We start from the raw sequence: 20353 nt of genomic DNA, 5'->3' as shown, positions 1-20353 counted from the left end.
GTGACCAAAAAAAGAATCATTACCTAATGAATACCCAATGGGTAACAGAGCGTCTCTGAACTTTGCTAAATGTATCCACAACCAACAGACACTTGGGCCATTAATGGATCTGCGTGGGAAGCTTCTCCAGCTTTATGGGGCTTATCATCGTTCTTGTTCCACTGGTGTAGAGTTTGAGTATCCTCAATCACTACCATGTAATGAAAAGAGCAGTACACTTATATAGCATTTATTTTATGCTGGGCACTGTTAGGCACTTTACAGTCATTATCGCATCGCATCCTCATAACAACCTTGGGAGGTAGGTGCTGCTATAATCACCATTTTATCGATGAGGAAACTGAGGCAAACTGAGGTTAAGTGATTTAGACAGGATCACACAGTTAATAAGAGTCTGAGGCCAGAGTTGAAGTCAGGTCTTTGACTCCAGGCACTCTATGTACTGTGCCATCTTGTAGGGGCAACTGGGTGTTCAGTTCCCTCTCTGATTGTTTATTACATGAGTAACCTTGGACAAGTCACTTGCCATCCCTAGGTTTCAGTTTCTTTATATGTAAAATGAAGGGATTGAACTTGATGACTTTTCAGGTCTCTTCCAGATATAGATCTGTGTTCCTATCACCCTAAGAGATATCTTGGCCGGAGAACTTCAGATTAAATCCCATTATCATTTTGAATTTGCTAATTCTCATCTGGCTGGCAGCCTCTAAAGTAACATTGAAATAAGGCAGCTTCCACATTTCTCTATCATCTTACAGCCTGTTTCTGTTTTTAAAATAAGAAAGAGGAAGGGGGAACAAGCTGTACAAAGATTTGAAAGTTATTTTATTTAAAGCAAAGTCACTTCCACTTTCTTGGAATCAAGTTTCTTCTAGATGATGTCATGTCTTCTTTTTGGTTTCAGTAAATATTTACTAATCACTTACCTGGAACTAAGCTATGTATTAGGGGCTTGTGGGAGGAAGAAAAGGAATCAAGTATTTATACAGCACCAACTGTGCCAGGCACTGTGCTAAGTATTTTTTTAACAAGTAAAATATTTTCTCATTTGATTCTCACAACCATCCTTCAAGTAGGTGCTATTATTATCTCTTTCTTACTGAAGAGGAAACGGAGGCAGGCATAAATAAAGAGACTTGCCCAGGGTTACACAGCTAGTAAATATTTAGATTTGGATTTAAACTCAGATCTTCCTTAAACTCCAGGTCCAGTGCTCTATTCCCTGAGCCATCTAGCTATGGAGGTACCAAAATGAATGAGCTATAGCCTTAACCTCAGGGAACTTACAAACTTACAGTCTAATTAATAGTAAAGGATAATACTCAAATTACCATAAGTATAGAATGATTTCATTGGGGTAGATAGTCTTGCCCCAGAGATTACAACTCATAAAGTGTAATCTGTGTCTGAGAGAGTGGTCTTTGTGAGTAGTACTGCCTACAAAGTTCTTCACCATTAATCCAACTTGATGAAAGTTCTCTAAACTCAATTAGGGCAGGACTCAGATAATAGACATTCAGTTCCTCCATCGAGGGGCTGTACTTGAAGCCCTATTAGGTTGGCAGAACCTGCCCGAGATCCTGCTTGATGGGCATTGCCTTTGAGAACCTGGGATATACCCAACCCTCTCTTTGCAGTGAGATGTCCAATTCCCTAGGACTTGAGCAGAGCCTAGGACTGTGTGATTTCAATACTAGCATAACATCCATATCTGAAATGTTATTGCTCAGCCATTCAGCCATGTCTGACTCTTTGTGACCCTATGGACCATAGCATGCCAACACTATCTATGGAGTTTTGTTAGCAAGGATGCAAGGATACGGCAATGGTTTGCTATTTCCTTTTCCAGTAGATTAAGGCAAACAGAAGTTAAAGTGATTTGCTTGGGGTCACCAAGCTGTAAGAGTCTGAGGCTTGGTTTGAATGCAGGTCTTCCTGACTCTAGGTCCAGTGTTTTATCCACTGAGCCATTAGCTGCCTCAAAGTATCTAAAAATACTTCTTACCTATTGTACAGGTGGTGACACAACCTTTCTCCCTTTGTGGGTGAGGTGAATCACAAATCAATAATAAATAATTATAGACATATTTGGGTGTTTTTCTACTGTGATCCTGGATTCTAGGAAAAACACTGCCCAAGAATTGGATAAGAGCCATGACTCAACAACCTGATTTCAAGAAGTTGAACAGGTCCTGTAGCAGGCCCAATAAAAGTTTTCCAATGTTCATTGGTCACAAGATGTGTATACTTTTCTAGATCAGCTAGCAAATCCCAACCCTATCCACTGAAAAAGTAACCAATATGATATCAATTATATATGTGCAGGCATGCAAAACATTTTCATATTAACCATGTTGCAAAAAAGCAAGAATAATAAAAGAAAATGAAAAAATGTATGCTCTGATATTACTCAGTTAATTATCTCTCTCTCCTCTTCCTCCTCTTCCTCTTCTCCTCTTCCTTCTCTCTCTCTGTCTGTCTCTGTCTCTGTGTCTCTCTCTCTTTTTCTCTCTCTCTCTGTCTCTCTTTAAAAACAAAACAAAGCCCTGCCTCTTGTCTCTAGGCCTGACTCTGACTCTCCATCCACTAAGCCACTTAGATGCCCTAATCACTTCTTTCTTGGAGATGGATAGCATTTTTAATCAAGAGTCCTTTAGAATTGTCTTGGATCACTGTATTGAACAGAGTAGATAAGTCTCTCATGATTAATCATCATTGCAATATTGCTATTACTATGTACAATGTTCTGATTTTACTCATTTCACTTTGCATCAGTATATATGTATTCCCAGATTTTTCTGAAACCATCCTGCCTGTCATTTCTAATAGCCCAATAGCATTCTATCATAATAATATACTATGACTTGTTCAGCCATTCCCTAATTGATGTCTCCCTTCAATTTCCAATTCTTTGCCACTACAAAAAGAGCTGCTATAAATATTTTTGTGCAAATAGATCCTTCTTTTTCCTTGATCTCTTTGTGATACAGAACTAGTAGTGGCATTGCTGGGTCAAAGTCAAAGAAAGGCAAGCAGAGCTTTATAGCCCTTTGGGCATAGTTTCAAATTATTCTCTAGAACAATTGAAGAAGTTAGCAACTCCACCAACAATGCATCAATGTATGCATTTTTCCATATGTTCTCTAGTATGTCATTTTCCTTTTCTGTCATGTTATCTAATCTGATAGTTATGAGGAGGTCCCTCAGAGTTTTTATTTCTCTAGGGATAGCTAGGTGGCTCAGTGGATAAATTGCCAAGCATCTTCCAGAGGATCTAGGTTCACATTTGGCTTCAGACACTTCCTAACTGTGTGACCCAGGCTAAGCACTTAACCCCATTTGCCTTGCCCTTGCCCTTATGTCTAAGAGTTATTACTAAGACATAAATAAGGGATTTTAAAAATATTTCTCTAATCAATAAAGATTTATAGAATTTTTATTTTACTTTTAATACTTTCATTTCTACATCTGAAAAATGTTCATATCCTTGAATGGCTCTTACTTTTACAAATTTGACTCAGTTTCCTATATAGAGAAATGATACCTTTATCAGAGAAACTTGCTGTAAATTCTTCCCTCCCCAGTTTCTTGCCTTCCTTCTAATTTGACTTGCATTGGTTTTGTTTTTACAAAACTTAACATTTTATTTTACTTCCTGTGATCCTCTCTATCTCTTGTTTGGTCATAAACTCTTATCCATAAACCTGACAGGTAAATTTTCCCATTTGAAGATTACATTTGTTCAATGCAGTCATCAGAGGGGCTATCTGACCCTGACTACATGGTCAGAACAGGTTTCAACCAGTTGGAATTGGTTTTGTTTCTTCTTTGGAAACTCCTCAAGTTGTTGCATCTAGAGCTTGCTCTTCTGTTCAGATATAAGCAGTCTCTAAGCTTCTCCAATCTTTGGCTATTCAGTAAATCCCATTGCTGCCCCTCCTGAGCATCCTTCCCTCTTGATGAATATTTAAACCCTGCCCCTTGTGCCTCTCTCAAACCCTCCATTACCCAGGTACAATGCCATGTCCTGAATTGCAATTCCCTTACCTGATTATAAATTCTTATCTTTGCTACTTTGGTAGTCCTCTATTTCAAGTATTCTGTGGGTGTCTGGTTATATGCATCTCTACATTCAAATTGATTATACTTGACCACACAGGTTCTTGTCTGGTGCTCCTACACTATGCACTTGTTCCAAGACTATAGATTTCCCTCAACATGTGTCCTCCATGTATGTCCATTCTGCTTCCCTCGGTAGTGTTATAATAACCTGAGAAGGAATGACCCCTAAGCACATGGGAAGATCTTTTCTTGTTACTTCAATTCCTAGTATGCTGTTTGATTAAATGTCTTTTATTTTGCAAGAATAGATCCTCTGGCTGGCTCATAAAAATAAACATATTGGTGGGGGCTTGAGGGCTCTGGTTTTGATTAGGTACATATCTCTAGAATGTCTCAAACCCAGAGTGCTTTTTCTGGGAAGCTCAAATATAAATTAATGCTGAAGTTTCTACACCTATTCAATCTTAAGGTAGCCTCAGTAAGCATTGGGAAAATGGAAGAGGGACAAGCAATGGTGATGTTTAATTTTTAGTGGACTGATTCTTATAAGGTATTTGCCTTTGTGTCTAAATAGACAGTAAAAAAGGAGCTTGAATAATGTGTGAATTAAATATCTAAAGGACTCCAGCTCCAGAAAGACTCACCTCATAGATAGATAGGCACCATAGTCATGTGTTCTAATTTGCCAGGGTGGCAATGTAGTTTCTGACCAGTGGAAATCAGTTTATGTGGCAAATATGCTAAGTTGGGGACTGAAGTAAAACCCTGGCCAATTAGAAAATCTGAGGGCAGCTGGGTGGCTCAGTGGATTGAGATCCAGACCTAGAGATAGGAGGTCTTAGGTTAAACCTAAGACACTTCTCAGCTATGTGACCCTGGGCAAGTCACTTAACCCCCATTGCCTAGCTCTTCCTATTCTTCTGCCTTAGAACCAATACATAGTGTTGATTCTAAGATGGAAGGTAAGGGTTTATAAATTAAAAAAAAAAATCTGAGTAGGAAAGATTAAACTAGGTTTAAAAGGCCAGCAGATGAAATGTGAGGCTCTCTTTGTCATTTTTCTTGCAGGATCAGCTCTGCTCTCCTCTCCTTTCCTCTCCTCTTCTCTTTCTCTTTCTCACAGCCCTTCTCTTATCTGACCTCATGATCTTTCTGGCTGGGTCAAAGAGAAGCCCAAAGAGGCTCAGTATGTGGTTTATCTGAGGAATGATCTCTAAGAAGCAGCCATTTGAAGTAGCCATGAGGTAAGAGACACAGCTTGGAGACCTTCTAATTAGACTTCTCTTTCTCTCACTCACTCACTTTTTTTAAAACCCTTACCTTCCATATTGGAATCAATATTGTGTATTGGTTCCAAGGCAGAAGAGCAGTAAGGGCTAGACAATGGGAATCAAGTGACTTGCCCAGGGTCACACAGCTGGGAAGTGTCTGAGGCCAGATTTGGACCTAGGCTCTCAATCCACTGAGCTACCCAGCTGCCCCCTCACTCACTTTTAATAATTATTATAATTTAATAAAATCCCCAAGATTAGTTTTAATTATAAAGATAATTTTTTTATCAAAAGGTGCTTTTATGTGATTTTCTAATATGGAATCTATGACCTTGACTTGGTTCTGAGCCTACCTTATTTATCAGCCCAATATCCAAGTGATTTCTTGGCTTCAGTGCATGATCTTCACATATGATTTCAGTTTTCAGCCCTATTATTTATTGCTCTGTAATTGAATCATCTCCATTTCAAATGATATTGATAAAACATAGCCTCATATTCTAATTTATACTTTTTCCTCTACTTAGCATATGCTGGAAAACTCCACCTGAATGTCTTTTCAGCACCTCAAACTCAACACATCCCAAGCAGAACTCATCATATTTCTTCTCACATCTTCCCATCATCCCCATCCTGATGGCACCACCATCCTCTCACTTATCCAGGCTGGAAACTTTGGAGTCATTTTTGACACTCTACTTCTCTGCCCTGTCAGTTTTTTCTTACTTCCACAACATCTAATCCCTCTTTATAGCAGCCTCCTGCCTGGTCTCTCTGCCTCTTGTTTTTCTCTTTCCAGTCCATGCCTAGAAGAACTGCCAGATTTATTGGATTATCTAGGAGTTTCTTCCTAAATTTATCTTGAACTCTCCTACTTCTGTGTGTGTTAATGTTGTCCTCCATGTCTGGTTGATACTACTTACATCTCTCCACCTATTGAAACCTTTCTTTTTCTTTTTATTTCTCCAGCTCTCCCTCCTCAAGTTTGCATGTGTTATAGTACAATGACATTAAATGTACATTCCTTTATCACTTCAAATTTTTGCTTTTCCCTTATTATAGTTCTAACTTGAATCATACTCATTTTATGTGCATCATTTACCTCTCTATTATGTTATAAACTTCTTGAGGGCAAGACGTCATTGAACTTTAGTGCCTAGCACAATGCCTCTTCTGTAGTTGCTTTAAAAAATATTAAATTAATTGAATTGCATAATTAACTCACAGAATCAAACTTAGTTCACAATTATAATTACTATGATCTTATAATTTTTTATAAATAAGATATTTCTTGTACTCAAAAACTGTGAAGATTTTAATTTTTAGAATTTTCTAAAACCATTACCATCTGTCTTAGAATCAATACTACATATTGGTTCTAAGGGAGAATAAAGGTAAGGGATAAGCAATTGTGGCTAAGTGACTTGCCCAAGGTCACACAGCTAGGAAGTGTTAGGGGCCAGATTTGAATCGAGGTCCTTCTGACTACAGGTCCGGTTTTCTAGCCCTTGAACCACCTAGCTCCCCCTGTGAAGACATTTATAACCTTGAATTCTTTTTGTTATTTAACCCCTGTTATTAATTTGTCCTTCATTAAAGCTCTACTTGCATACCTCAGTCTGATTTGGAGATGATCTTAGGTTCTCAAATTCAAAATCACTGGCGAGTCTTCCCAATTATAATTCATATTTATAGAGATCTGTAAGGGTAACTAAGTGTTTTTCTCATGATGGCCTCATGAGATCAGGAGCATAGTATCATTATCTCCATTTTATAGATGTGGAAACTGAAGCTTACAAAGTTTAAATGATTTGCCACCCAGCTTTCCCCAGGCAGAAGCCAGCATTCTTTCCATAGCTTCATAGCAAGGTGACAAGTTTCCTAGTATAGGTCCAGAGATAGCCTATGTTCAAGAACCATAGCTGAGAAGCTTGTCACCAAAAACTGGCCGCCAGACGATAACTTTGGAGAGCCATGTAATTCCCAAATAGAGGCAGCTGGTGGATGGAAAACTGACTTTGGTTTTAGAAATACTTGTCTCAACTTCCTACTTCTGACACATACCATCTGTATAACCCGGGTCAAGTCACTTTCTCAGTGCCCCAGGAAATCCTCTGTGATTTTAAGTTGCAGAGAACTTTCTGACTTATATTAGTTGAGGAATCCCTCAATTTCAATGAAAATGTAGACCCTATTAAATAAATAAAAACCTCTTCTCCCAGATCATATATTAAGATTTAAAGGTTTTCCAGCTTCTATGGGTGAATAGGCTAATCCACCCTAATGAAATGGTTTTTTTCTTAATTAATTAGTTAATTAGCTTGTTACATTAAAATTCCCCACATATCTCTGTCCCACCTCTCCCCTCTTCACACTAGAGAAATTATTGTCTGACTATATATAATTTACATGTTTTATTTATTTGTATAAAAATATGTGAAACGATGTCCCCTGTGTTTCTATTTATCACTTCTTTCTTTGGAGGTGGCCATCCACAGTTATTCTTCAAACAATATTCCTGTTGCTAAATATAATGTTCTCTTGGCCCTGCTTGTTTTACTCTTTGTAATTTCAGGATAATTTTTTAAACATCCTGTTGAAATGGTAGCAGTTTTTAAAGACTAAAGTGAATAGTAATCATAATTCTTAATACCCCCAAAGGAGAAATATGTGTTCAGGCTGGTGAAGAATTTTCCTTCTCTTCCTCAGCTTTGAAGTAAGGAAATGGAGTTGGGAGAATGTGGATAATGGCAGGGAGAAACTGAGTAAGGGAGCCACACCTTAAATAAAAGTTGGGAGTGAGGTGGCACCAGATAACTCCAGTTTCCAAGAGGTGAGTTCACCAGTAAGAGGAAGGAAACAGGATTGGGGAAAGCCTGTATTGGGGGTAGGAAGGGGATCACCATTAAAATTAAACCCTAAGAGAGGATTATATAAATGTCAACCTAGAAAAACATAGAACCACTTAAAGTATTTACAAAAGAACAAGTCTTCAGTCAGGACAAGGGAGACAGAGTTCTTATGGCCACCACACAGAGTCATGCACACATTAACCAATGCCACCACACCCAACTAGTCTCTGAGACTCTGGAAACAATGTCTCTGGGAAAATGTACCAAGAATGGAAATGTCCATCATGGGAGTTTTTCCATCAAACAAAAGAACTTTAGGTCTTAAATACTCTTTAGGGAATATAACCATAGAATCAACTAACTAGTTACCTACGGACTTTGACCATATATCTAGGCTCAGGTTTTTTTTTTTCTTAATCCATATAGACAACTCAAAGCTATCTATGGCAAGGAAGAACACAATTGACCCTTGTAAAATTATAGTATCACGGTTCTATCACTTTGCAAGACATCTGGGTCTTCTCTCTCCCCTAGCCTGGCCCCCTCCCTCCTAGGTCTATTGGAAAGAACTGGATTTAGAATAATAACAGGACCTAGGTTTGAATGATGGCCCCGCCCCTTACTGCTTTTATGTCTCAGCCTCAGTTTCCAAATAAATGGAAAGATCATTCATTGAAATTCTCTTCTGGATAGATGAAAACTGGTTTCAAATGTCTTCCACAGACAGTCCTGGATTTGGATCTGGATAATCTAATTTCAGGACAGCTAGGTGATACAGTGAATAGAATGTGGGGTTTATCTTCAAATCTAACCTCAGACACTAACTATCTATATGATCCTGGGAAAGTCACTTAACTCAGTTTGCCTCAATTTCCTAACCTATAAAATGAGCTAGAGAAAGAAATGGAAAACCACTCCTGTATCTTTGCCGAGAAAACCCCAAATGGGGTCATAAAGAGTTAGACATAACTGAAATAACTGAACAATAACAAGAAGACCTAATTTCAAACATGCCTCTGTTTTCCTACTGTAAAAGTAAAAAATATGAGACCATCTACAAATTAATAATTTTATTAATTAATAGAGAAAAAGGTGGAAAAAATAGTTGAGAGATATAAAAGACACTTTCCTTATTGCTCCATTTAGCTTGCTATTCTGCAGCTGCCATTAGGGCCCCCTAGCCACACTACACAGGGAAGACCAACCAGCAACAAACAGGGACTTGCCTCAGTTTATGAAACCTATTCTCCACCCACTAACTCTCATATCTCATGTCTTGGGAACCAACTATGGCTTTCTATTTTACCTGGGCTGCCCAGGGGTCAGTCCAATGGGCAATGCAGGGAATATTTGCCCTCTCCCTATCTCGTGATCCATCGCTGCCTTTTTTCCGCTACCATTCTATCCTTGTGACTCAATTCATTCAATGATTTCCTTGCACAATCTCTGCTTCTGGGCTAAGTTCACTCAGGCTCATGCCAGTAGTCATACTCAAAAGGAAGAAGGGTAAATTTCCTTCTCACACTACCTTTATGGTGTTTAGCCCATTGTTTTTGCCTTTATGGGTTTCTATTTCTTTCTTTCTTTCTTTCTTTCTTTCTTTCTTTCTTTCTTTCTTTCTTTCTTTCTTTCTTTTTCTTTCTTTCCTTCTTTCTTTCCTTCTTTCTTTCCTTCTTTCTTTCCTTCTTCATTTCTTTCCTTCTTTCTTTCCTTCTTCATTTCTTTCTTTCCTTCTTCATTTCTTTCCTTCTTTCTTTCCTTCTTCATTTCTTTCTTTCTTTCTTTCCTTTTTTAACCCTTCCTTTCTGTTTTACAATACACATTTGGTATTGGTTCTAAAGCAAAAGAGAGGAAAAGGCTAAGCCCTTTCCCCTTGAGAATTCCCTTTCCTTAGGTGATCTTTTCTCTAACCCTTGGTCATAAGATAGAGCAGAGCTCTCCTATAGAACTAACTAAACTGGTTTTCTGCTCAGTTTTTTTTTTCTTCTCTCAGACCACAGCTTTGACTGTGGGGCTCCTTCTTTCTGATTGGCCAAAGGATCAAGGTTGAGGTTTGGAGGGCAGAAAAGGTGTGACCCAACGGAATTTGGCTATAGATGTTACAAATGGAAAACCCCATTTCCCTCATTCCCCTCTTATCTCACTTTGTAAATATTTGCAAAGCTGTATTCTTCTGCATATGGTACTGATACCTTTCCTCTATTATTCCTGGCATTCATCATTTTCATGAATATATTAAATCAGAAAAAGAAGAAAAAATTCATAACTATTTCAATGACCATAATAGGATCCCAAGTGTAACCTTTGCTGGCTTATGAGAAAATACTGAAATATCATTATGTGTTTGATATTTTAAAAATCTGGCAAATTCTGCCTGAGCTTGTGTTTCTTCTTTCACCACATAGTCAAGTTCATAGTTCTCAGCAGCAGGGAGAATATAAATCATCAAAATCTCCAGACAATCTCCCCAATCTTGCATCTGTCAATAGTTGAAACCAACTTTACCTAACGTCTACCTGAGGCCACAGAATTGAATTGAGAGAAAATTTGGGTCTCACTTTTTATTCTCTCTCTGTCATTCTCATAGGAAGTCCTAATGAGCAGAGAATTCCCTAAAGAGGGGGCATTAATTAAGGCACATAAGCAACCAAGGATCAGCATTATCCATGTTAGACAATCTGCATACACATCTCTATCTACCCAACTGTTGAGAGACTTTTATTTCTTTGCCCTTTCTTTTTGGAAGGGGAACATACACCCCTGATAATTCTTCATGAGGAAAGCAGTTCTGCAAAGCAAACAAAATAGTTCAGCAACATTTACTTTCCAAGTATAAGGAAGGCAGGGACTGGGCCATAGCTTCCATAATGAAGAGCATTCCACCTCTCCAGAATCATTAAGTTAAAAACAATCTCATCTTCCAGTGGTATGGTATGATGGGAGTTGAAAGAAATCTAGTCAATTCAATCCAGATATCAGCTGAACTTGGGAGAGTTGTTCCTAAGAAGGAAGCACAACAATAAAAACAAAATTGTCCTCAATGACTCTTACTATACCCGACAGTGGGCATGGTGAACCCAGGCCTACCTTGCTGCTGTTATATCCAAATTTCTTCTCTCCTTTTCCAAGTTAGCTTTCTTAACTGATCGATATCCTTTCCAAGATGGTAGTCACATTAATATAAAAATTCTATTCACAATGTTAAAAGCTGTCCCCTCCCACCCTCTCTAGGTTTTTTGGAAGCACATTTATGTCTTCTACTTAGCTAATTTATGAGGTAAAGTTATGGTTCCTGTCACTGAAAGAGCAAAGTTGATCAGATACAAATTTGGTTTTTTAAAGGACAGGTCTAGTTGCAGTGGCTTCTTTGCATTTTAAAACCAGAAAATGCCTATGGAATTGCAGCCAGTGCTGAACTTAGCATTCAATTTATACAATTTAGGAATCTATCCTTGTAGTTTGAACACTCAGGAGGCAAATTCCTCCTTCCTTGGTCTCACAGATCCCACCCTTCCCTGATTGTCCTCTTCCTACCTTTTTCAAAGCTTCTTCTCTTGGCTCCTTTGCTAGTTCCTAATCTTTTTCTCAACCCCTGAAAGTGGGCGTGCTTTTATGGTTCTTGGCCCTCTCTCTATAATCTCATGCTTGGCAGTCTCATGCACTCCCACAGTTTCATCTCAGAAGACTCCCTTAACTGAACTTCCAGTTCTGATCTCTTTTCTCTTTTATTCTCAGACTCCTGTTTGCTATCATCTAAGGGCAGTCTATCTAATGCCCTACTGACATCTTAAATTCAGCTTTCCCCCTAGCAATTCTTCCTGATTTTCCTCTTCTATGTCTTTTCATATTTTTCATATTTTCTATATTTTCACCATTGGCTCAGTCTCCCAGATGGGAAATAGCTTTGATTCTTCCTTCTCAAATTTAATCAATTGCCAAGTCCTCCTCAATTGCTGTATCTCCCTCATCAGTCCAATTACTATTCTTTTTGCTTCCATACTATAGGCCTCTATGTGTATTATTATAACACCATCTTAATAGATAGTCCTATTTCTGTTCGCTTGGCTTTTCATCCTGATCCCAAGTCATCCTTCATACTATTGCCATAATAATCTTTTTACACATAGACCTGGGTGTGTGATTCTTCTGATCAAAAATCTTCAGTGACTTTATTTATAATTTAATACCATATTATGATTATGTTAGAAATATTATACTTAATATATGATTTCATATACTTAGTATTAATAGAATAATACAGCATTTATTATGTTATGGTGTATATTATGTTATAGATGCCTGTCAGGCATTTAAGTGTCTTATAATCTGACTAATCTAATTTCCCTGCTTAATCTCATATCAACCCCATACTTGCTCTAGGATCTAGTCAGACTGTTGGACTCTATGTCCCATCCCCCCAAAAACATACACTGCATTCTCTCATGCCTTTTGTCTTTGCCCAATCTATTACCACATCTGGAATGCCCCCCTTTCCTTCTTTGCCTATTGAATAGCTGCCCAGTTTTTAAAGATTGCCACAGTCTCTGGAAGGAATGCTAATTACAGATTGTGGAGTGGAAGGATTCTTAAGGGTTAATCTAGTCCAGCATTCTTATTTTATAGATGAGGAAAGTGAAGCTCAGAGACATAAAAATGACTTTTTTGAAGTCACAGAAATTACAAATGGCAGAAGGATGCTCATTGAAGTAATGAAAATGGACAGTCTTGTCACGAGTCAGAATACAAAAAGAAGGGACAAGGTTAAAGAAGAGCTCTGATAACATACCTTTTAAGAGGTGAGTAGACAAAAAAGAAAGTGTCTATGAGGCAGCGATTTGCGACCAGAAGATTGCAATCCCTCAGAAGCCAGGGGAGGTAAACGTATCAAGAAGTTATCTGATGTCCTAAATCATTGATACCACCCTCCAATGTCAAACTTAGTCTAACAATTTCCTGTAATATTTCATGTAATATTATGTGTCAAACATTATGTTCCGTCTTTATTATATTATATCCTTTCCTGACTGAAGGCTCAGAGCAAGAACTATGTCTTATCTAAACTTTGCATCTTTCTGGAACCAGATTGAGTCATGGTGAATGGGTACTGCATGGATGTATTATATTGTGCACATCAATGAGGCCAGAGATACAATCAGTACTTTAGTACCTGAGTGTTATTATTTTGTTACTGTTATCATTGAGACTGTGTCACAGAACAAAGTTCATTATTTTTTCTGCTTATACGATGCAGAAAAAATATTACCATTCCCATTTTTCATTTGAGGGAACTGAGGTTAAGTGACTTAACCAGGATCATACAGCTAGTAAAGATCTGAGACTAGATTTGAACTTGGGTCTTCCTGACTCCTGGGTTAACTCTCTAAAGACTCTACCACCCAGCTTCCTAATAAGAAAACTGAGCCTATAAAAGGCTAAATGATTTTGGCTGGAAACACAAAGCTATTGAATATCTCAGGTAGAGTTTGAACCCAGGTCTTCCTGCCTGCATCTTGCTTTCTATTCATTCTGTTGCATTCCTCCTTCTGCTAGTATGACAAGTACTAAACAAGAGATATATTTAAAGAATTTCTTCAATCTCTCAAAAAAGCAACTACTTTGATGTATTTGGTTTTTAAAATTTGTATAATATTTTTCTTTTCCAGATTACAGGTAGATATAATTTTTAATACTTGTTTTGTGACTCTCCCTCCCTCTTTCTCCTCCCCACTCCTCCCCAGACAGCAGGTAATGATATGATATGATAGAGGTTGGATGTAGGCGTTCATGTAATATACATTTCTGAGTTCATCATGTTGTGAAAAAAGACATATTGCCTATAGGGAAAAAAAACCTTATGAAGGAAATAAAGTAAAAAATAATTTTCTATGGTAGCCTTTTTCTGTCATGTGTCCCTTGAAGTATTCTTGATTCCTGCCATTGCTGAGAATAATACTTAAGTCATTAACAATTGATCATTGACTTTATTAGTGTTACTATATTTTGATGTAGTTGAAACTAAAACCATCTTCTCAGATTCCCCTCTGCAGAGAAGCAGACCTTGAGTGTTTTTCAATGAAGAGAAACTGACCTCAGATTTCTACCAAAGTCCATCTTAAAAACTCTACCAAAGCTGTGGAGAGATGTAGAAATTCCTAGAACTTGGCCAGCAGCAGGAACAGGGAGCTTTTATCCTGAGGAAATGAAAATCCTGGTTTCCAAGGGTCAGGATCAAGGTATTTCTTTTGACAGCCCTTCCTTGGCATCTGGATTTATCATAATAATCTCCATTTGAGTGCCAACCCATTCAGGAAGGAGACTGCAGTAAATAGATAGCTAAGTTTTATACAATAGAGTCTTTTCAGCAACCGGTTTTTGCATTGGATACTAACATCTTGATTATTACCACTAATCCAGATGTAGCAGGGGGCCGACCAGTCACTAATAGTACAGAGCACACATGAAAAGTAATAATGTCAGATCTAAATGCATCCAGAAAAAGATGCTTCCTAGCCACAACAGGAAGTATGACAGCTTCACGGGCCTGCAATTTCTGGATCTCCACTTGGGCAGAATGTGGAACAGATGGTAAACATATATAGTCACCATTTTCCCCCTCCAACTTCTCTGGTAATGATTGAGCCTATAGCAGATTGGGCAATCATACCAGGTGAGTCATGATTATGGAATAACTTAATTTCCATCTGAAGGTAGATAGCAAAATGTAGTGGGTTTTTTTTTTTAAATGAGATGATGCATTAGATCTTCTTATACATATTTTGATGAATTTAAATTGTCCCAGCATCTTTATCTCTGGGAATTGATCTGAGCCCTGATTTATTGACCCAGAGGAATGTGCAGAAAGTCCCTTGACCAATGCCCATCATCTAATATTTATATAACACTTCAAAGTCTGCAAATCACTTTACATATATTTGCTCTTTTGATCATCATGACAATCCTAGGAGATAGGTGCTCTTATTATCCCCATTTTAAATTGAGGTATCAGTTAAGAGATTTTCTTGGGAGTCACATAGATATACAGATGAAGTAGGATTCTAACTCAGTTCTACCTGACTCCAAGCCCTGCACTCTAGCCACTGGTACAGCCACTAAACAGTAACTTTTGTTCTTAGAGAGTTACTACCAAGGACCCTGAGAAGTTAAGAAGATCATAGTCACAAAGCTAATGTGTTCAATGCAGGATTCAAATACCAGCCTTTTCCATGTAGGAGTAAGGAGCCAAGCATAATGGGAAGAAAGGTGAATTTAGACTCTGCTATGAATAAAAAATAACCTTGGAGACATTTTACCAAATTTGTAAGTGTTTATTAGTAAAAAGAAAGAAATAGAGAAAGAAAAAAATACTACCGAGCCTAATTTTCCAATGTTGCCTGCTGAGTTGCTTCTGCCTCATCAGCTCCTAGATTTCCTCTGGCCCCAAGTCCAAAGGACCAGAGTTTCTGAATTCCAGGTGGCCGCCTGCTGTGCCACTTGTCAGAGATGGCACTTATCTCTAAGTGCAGAGATGGTTGTGAGAGAGACAGACAGATAAACAGAGAAAGAGAGAGAGAGAAGAGAAAGGAGAGACGGGGGCAGGGGATGTGTATGTGAGAAAGCCCAACTCTTCCCCTAAGATTTTCTAATTGGCCAGTGTTTCACTTCAGTCCCTCCATGTCACATCCTCAATTGCCTGTCAGGAATCTCACCTGCCATGCTGGCAAGTTAAGATACATGACTCTGTGACCCTATTAGGTGAGGCTTCCAAGATCTGGTGGTCTAGATATTCAATTCACACACTCAGAGGGCTGAGTTCAGATCTTGGCTGTTTGACAAACCACTTAATTTCTCAGGGCCCTGATGTAAAATTAGGAATTAGACAAACTGACTTCTGAAGTCTCTTCTGTTTCTAAATATATGACCTCTAAATCTATGGCCATATAGCTCATGGATTCATACGTCAAAGGAAGGACTTGAACCTATATCTTCCTAACTTTTAAGGCCAGTCTTCTATTCATGGAGATAGGGGTTAGTAGAAAGAAATTTGGAGTTGCCCTGGCTTTAAATCCTATTTCTACAACTTCCTACATATATGACCTTGGTCAAGCTACAACTTAAAAAAACATTTTTTATAATTTTTCTCTAGATTATATGTAGATACAATTTTTAATAATCATTTTCTAACATTTTGTGATCCAAGTTCTCTCCCTTCCTCCTTATCCCCCATTCCCAAGATGGAAGGTAATATGATACAGGTTGTATATGTGCTATCATATAATACATGCTTCCATGTTTGTTATGTAGCAAAAGAAAGCACATATCACTTATACAAGAAAAAACTCATGAAGGAGAAAAAGTGAAGAACTGCATACTTCAATCTGCATCCAGACTCCATGAGTTCCTTCTTTGGCCACGGATAGCCTGTTTGTCCTGAGTCCCTTGGAATTGTCTTGGATCCTCGCATTATTGATAACAGTTCAGTCATTCACAGTTGATCACTGAAAAGTATTGCTGTTACTGTGAAGCCACAACTTTTCTGGGCTTCAATTTTATCGTCTGTAAAAGAAGAGAATTGAACCAGATGATCTTTAGTATTTCTTCTCCAACTCCAAATCTTTTGATCCCAACCTTTATTTCCAATGGGACTACAAATCCAGCTTTCCAGTTTCTTGTTCTCAGTTTGTTTGCAATATACAGTATCCTGTAACTCCTAAGAATAGAGTAGAATGTTTTGTGATAATTTGTATTAATTTATCACAAGAAAAATTAATTATAATAATGATTATTAATACTAAATGCATCAGATGAAAGTATACTCTCACCAAAGTCAGATATAGTTGATATACAATACTTGGTAGACAGTAAATAGGTTTGTAATGTTCATTTTTTTATTATATTATTCTTCAAGGCAAGTAAATTGGTTGCATTGTATAAAACTCTTAAAAAATTGATTAGGTGTGTTGCTCAAGGTCATAGACTAACCCAGTGGTTGGAGGCTTCATTTTCAGAACTGGCTCCCCAGTGTCTTCCAGATCCCAGATATTCAGGGCTTAGGAGACACTCTGTGAATTTTAGATTTACTCCATCCTGCTTAGTCTAACAAAACAGGAATGTCTACACCCCTACTTAAGGATTAATTGTTGAGAAGGATGGCCTATGACAGACATGTGCTAGCAAATGACAAATCAGAAACAACTGACCGACTCCTGAGCTATCCTAAGTCAAGCTTAAGCTACCATTGTGAGATGCAGGAAGTGATGTAAAAAAATGGTCTATATATTTCATGTTACTACCTTTCTCTGTGCTTTTTGGTGGAGAGGTGGCTGGTGGCAGCATGCTGGGCATCTTGGCATCTTGGCGTGCCTGTAGCTATTGTCTGGGTTTGGTGGTGAGTGTCCTTGATACAGTAACTGGGAGAAGCTTAATATCGTGGGTCAGGTGAGGCATCTTCCCTGAGCTCTCTTGGAGTTTAGACTGATTCCTTTTTTCCTTTATCTTTCCTAAAAACGCCATCCTCCTTGGAGGCCCCTCATCTTGAAGGAGACCTTGTGGCTGGAAGGTCTCTGAATTCCCCTTGGCTCAGGCTAGACCAGAGCAATCTTATACCCTTTTCCCTCTCTCTTCTTCTTAATTCCTTCCCTCTATATTAATTAAATCAACATAAAATTCCCAAACTGACTTGAGTATTTTTATTGGGATTTGAATTAATCACTGGCAACCATAAGGATAATATATTAGTCAAAACTCCTAAATTTATCCCTTACAACTCCCAGTAGTAATTCCCAGAAAGCCTTTCCCTTTGCCCCTGACTTCACCTTGCCTTGAAGCCTTCCCTTTATTTGTTGGGTTGCCACAAGTTTAAGTAGGAGGGATCTCAAAGAAAGATCTAAAGAATGCAAACCCTGGAGGATTTCTGAGATCAGAACAGTTAGTTTTCTCTCTAGGGTGGATACATGCTTTTGATATGTCTAAATAATATCCTGGGAGGCACTAATTGCATACAGAGAAAGCTCTTTGATCTCCTGATACTGGAATTTAGCAACCTTCCTGGCTACCTACCCATTTACACTTGTCCCAAGATAGCTTCCTTGGGGCTATCCCTTTCTCTCCCACTCCTGAAGTGGGAATGGTGTCATTCATCAGGGAAATGTATCCTGTCTCTTCCCAGACCTCTAGGGAAGCAGCATTTGCTCTGCCCTTCTTCTGGGTTGGTCATCCTCAACAGTCTCTCCCAATTTCTGATCCTAAGGATTAGATGCCTTTGTCTCTTTACTTCTTCTTTTTCCAGGAAGGTTTGTACCATTCTTTGCCAGAGGACGAGGATGAAATGAGAACACAAGAAGTCACTGCCCATCTGTGAGAATTGCTCAACTCGGCTCAGTCCAGGGGTGGCAGCTATTTACAGCTCTGAGCTTCCTGACTCTTATGTATGGCAGCAAGGGCCCCTTGGCGGCGGCACACTTGTCACATGCCTAAAACCAGCTCTGCTCCAGTGTTCAGGCAGATGAACATAGAGCATGGTCAGTTTTTTAAAAAAGAAAGGCCTGCAAATGCTTTTCAGGCAACTCGCAGTTTTTCTTGGAGAAAACAGGACTTGTTTTGCTAGAAAGAAATAATAAGATCTCCTTTCCTCAATTCTCCACACAAATAAATTCCCCCAACTACCACTATTCCTTCCCTTCCACCCCACTGAGGTGACATAACAACATGAGCTGGAGTACTTTAGAAAAGATGAAGCTGTTTAAAATAGAGAGTAACACTTTCCTCACAGCCCCATTAATGACTTAGTCATGTAGCTATAGAATGTTCCAGCTGGTAGAGAATCATAGAGAAAGATATTTTATAAATGAGAAAACCTGCTCCCAAAAGGAAAGTGACTTGTCCAATTTCATAAAGCTGATTAATGATAGAGCTAGAATTAGAACCCATGTCTCTGGATTCCTAATCTGGTGTTTCTAAGTGAGATCTAAAGTATCTTGAATACATTTGGTTGGATCCATTTATTCATTCAACATGTGTTGAATCCTCTGATTGTTGATCACTCTATAAGGTATTGGGTCGGGGAGGTGAGGAGGAGGAGGAGGAGGTAAGGCCAACCCCAGGAAAAAATTCAAGCCAGCAACGTTTGTTTTTGCTTCCAAGCTTCCTGTGTCCTTTAGCTTAGGTCCCAGGGACTCCAGCCCTCAGTTTTCAATAAGAGTTTCTAGGACAATTAAAAGCCTTCAGTTCACAGAGAACAGGATACAGAGGTATTTGGAAAGGGAGAACGGATCATCTTCCCAATACCCCTCAAGTCATACCTTTTAGGTAGCCATTTATTTATTTCACCTGCCTGTAATTTCAGTTCTGGCAATGGACTCCTGGTGACCACAACAAGTCGCAGAAAGAGAGCTAGACTGGTTTCAATCCTGCCTCTAATATTTATTAGTTTGGGGACCTTGGGCAAATCAGTTCCCTCATTTATAAGGTGGAGATAATAATACCTGCAATGCATATTTCACAGGGTTTGTATACATGTCAAATGAGTTAATAAATGTAAAATATTTTAAGAGATTTTATAAAAGTCATATATCAATATTTCAAAGTCACATATTAATCTAGTTGGGGAAATCTCTATACCAGAGCCTTGCTTACTAATAAGTATCTAATTAAAGTGTTTGTTAGATTAAGTATTGGAACAAAACCAAATAATATATCCATAGGTACAGAATAATGGAGTATAAACAAGGTTCATTGTTGCTAAGGATTTGAGAAGCTTTGTCAGTAAGGAATTATTATGGAATGCTTTCAAAAGTACAGAAAAGTTTTGAACTATGCTTTCAAGAAAAATGTAGACACGGACTAGCAGAGAAGAAAAAGGTGAAATGCTTTTAAAGGGGTGGATGGGAATAAATGACTTATGGAAAAGCAGGAATGAGAATGATAGTTGCAATAAGAGGCTTATTCTGGCAGCAGGAGGCCCAAGCTTAGTGCCCATTGGAGACTGGAGCTTCCCTTAATGGAGGGAAATGTTGGTGGTAGAAGGGGTCAAGAAAGGAGCAAGGAGAACAGGGAGAGAAGAGGCACCCTCAGAACCAGTAAACCACATCTCCACTGCACAGCAATACAAAGAATGCAATGCCTACAGAACACTTCTCTGGTAGGAATTCTTTATAAAAGAAATTACATAGA

Source organism: Monodelphis domestica, chromosome 4, assembly GCF_027887165.1.
Source record: "Monodelphis domestica isolate mMonDom1 chromosome 4, mMonDom1.pri, whole genome shotgun sequence".
Lineage (NCBI taxonomy): Eukaryota > Metazoa > Chordata > Mammalia > Didelphimorphia > Didelphidae > Monodelphis > Monodelphis domestica.
Note: the sequence above shows the minus strand (reverse complement) of the source record.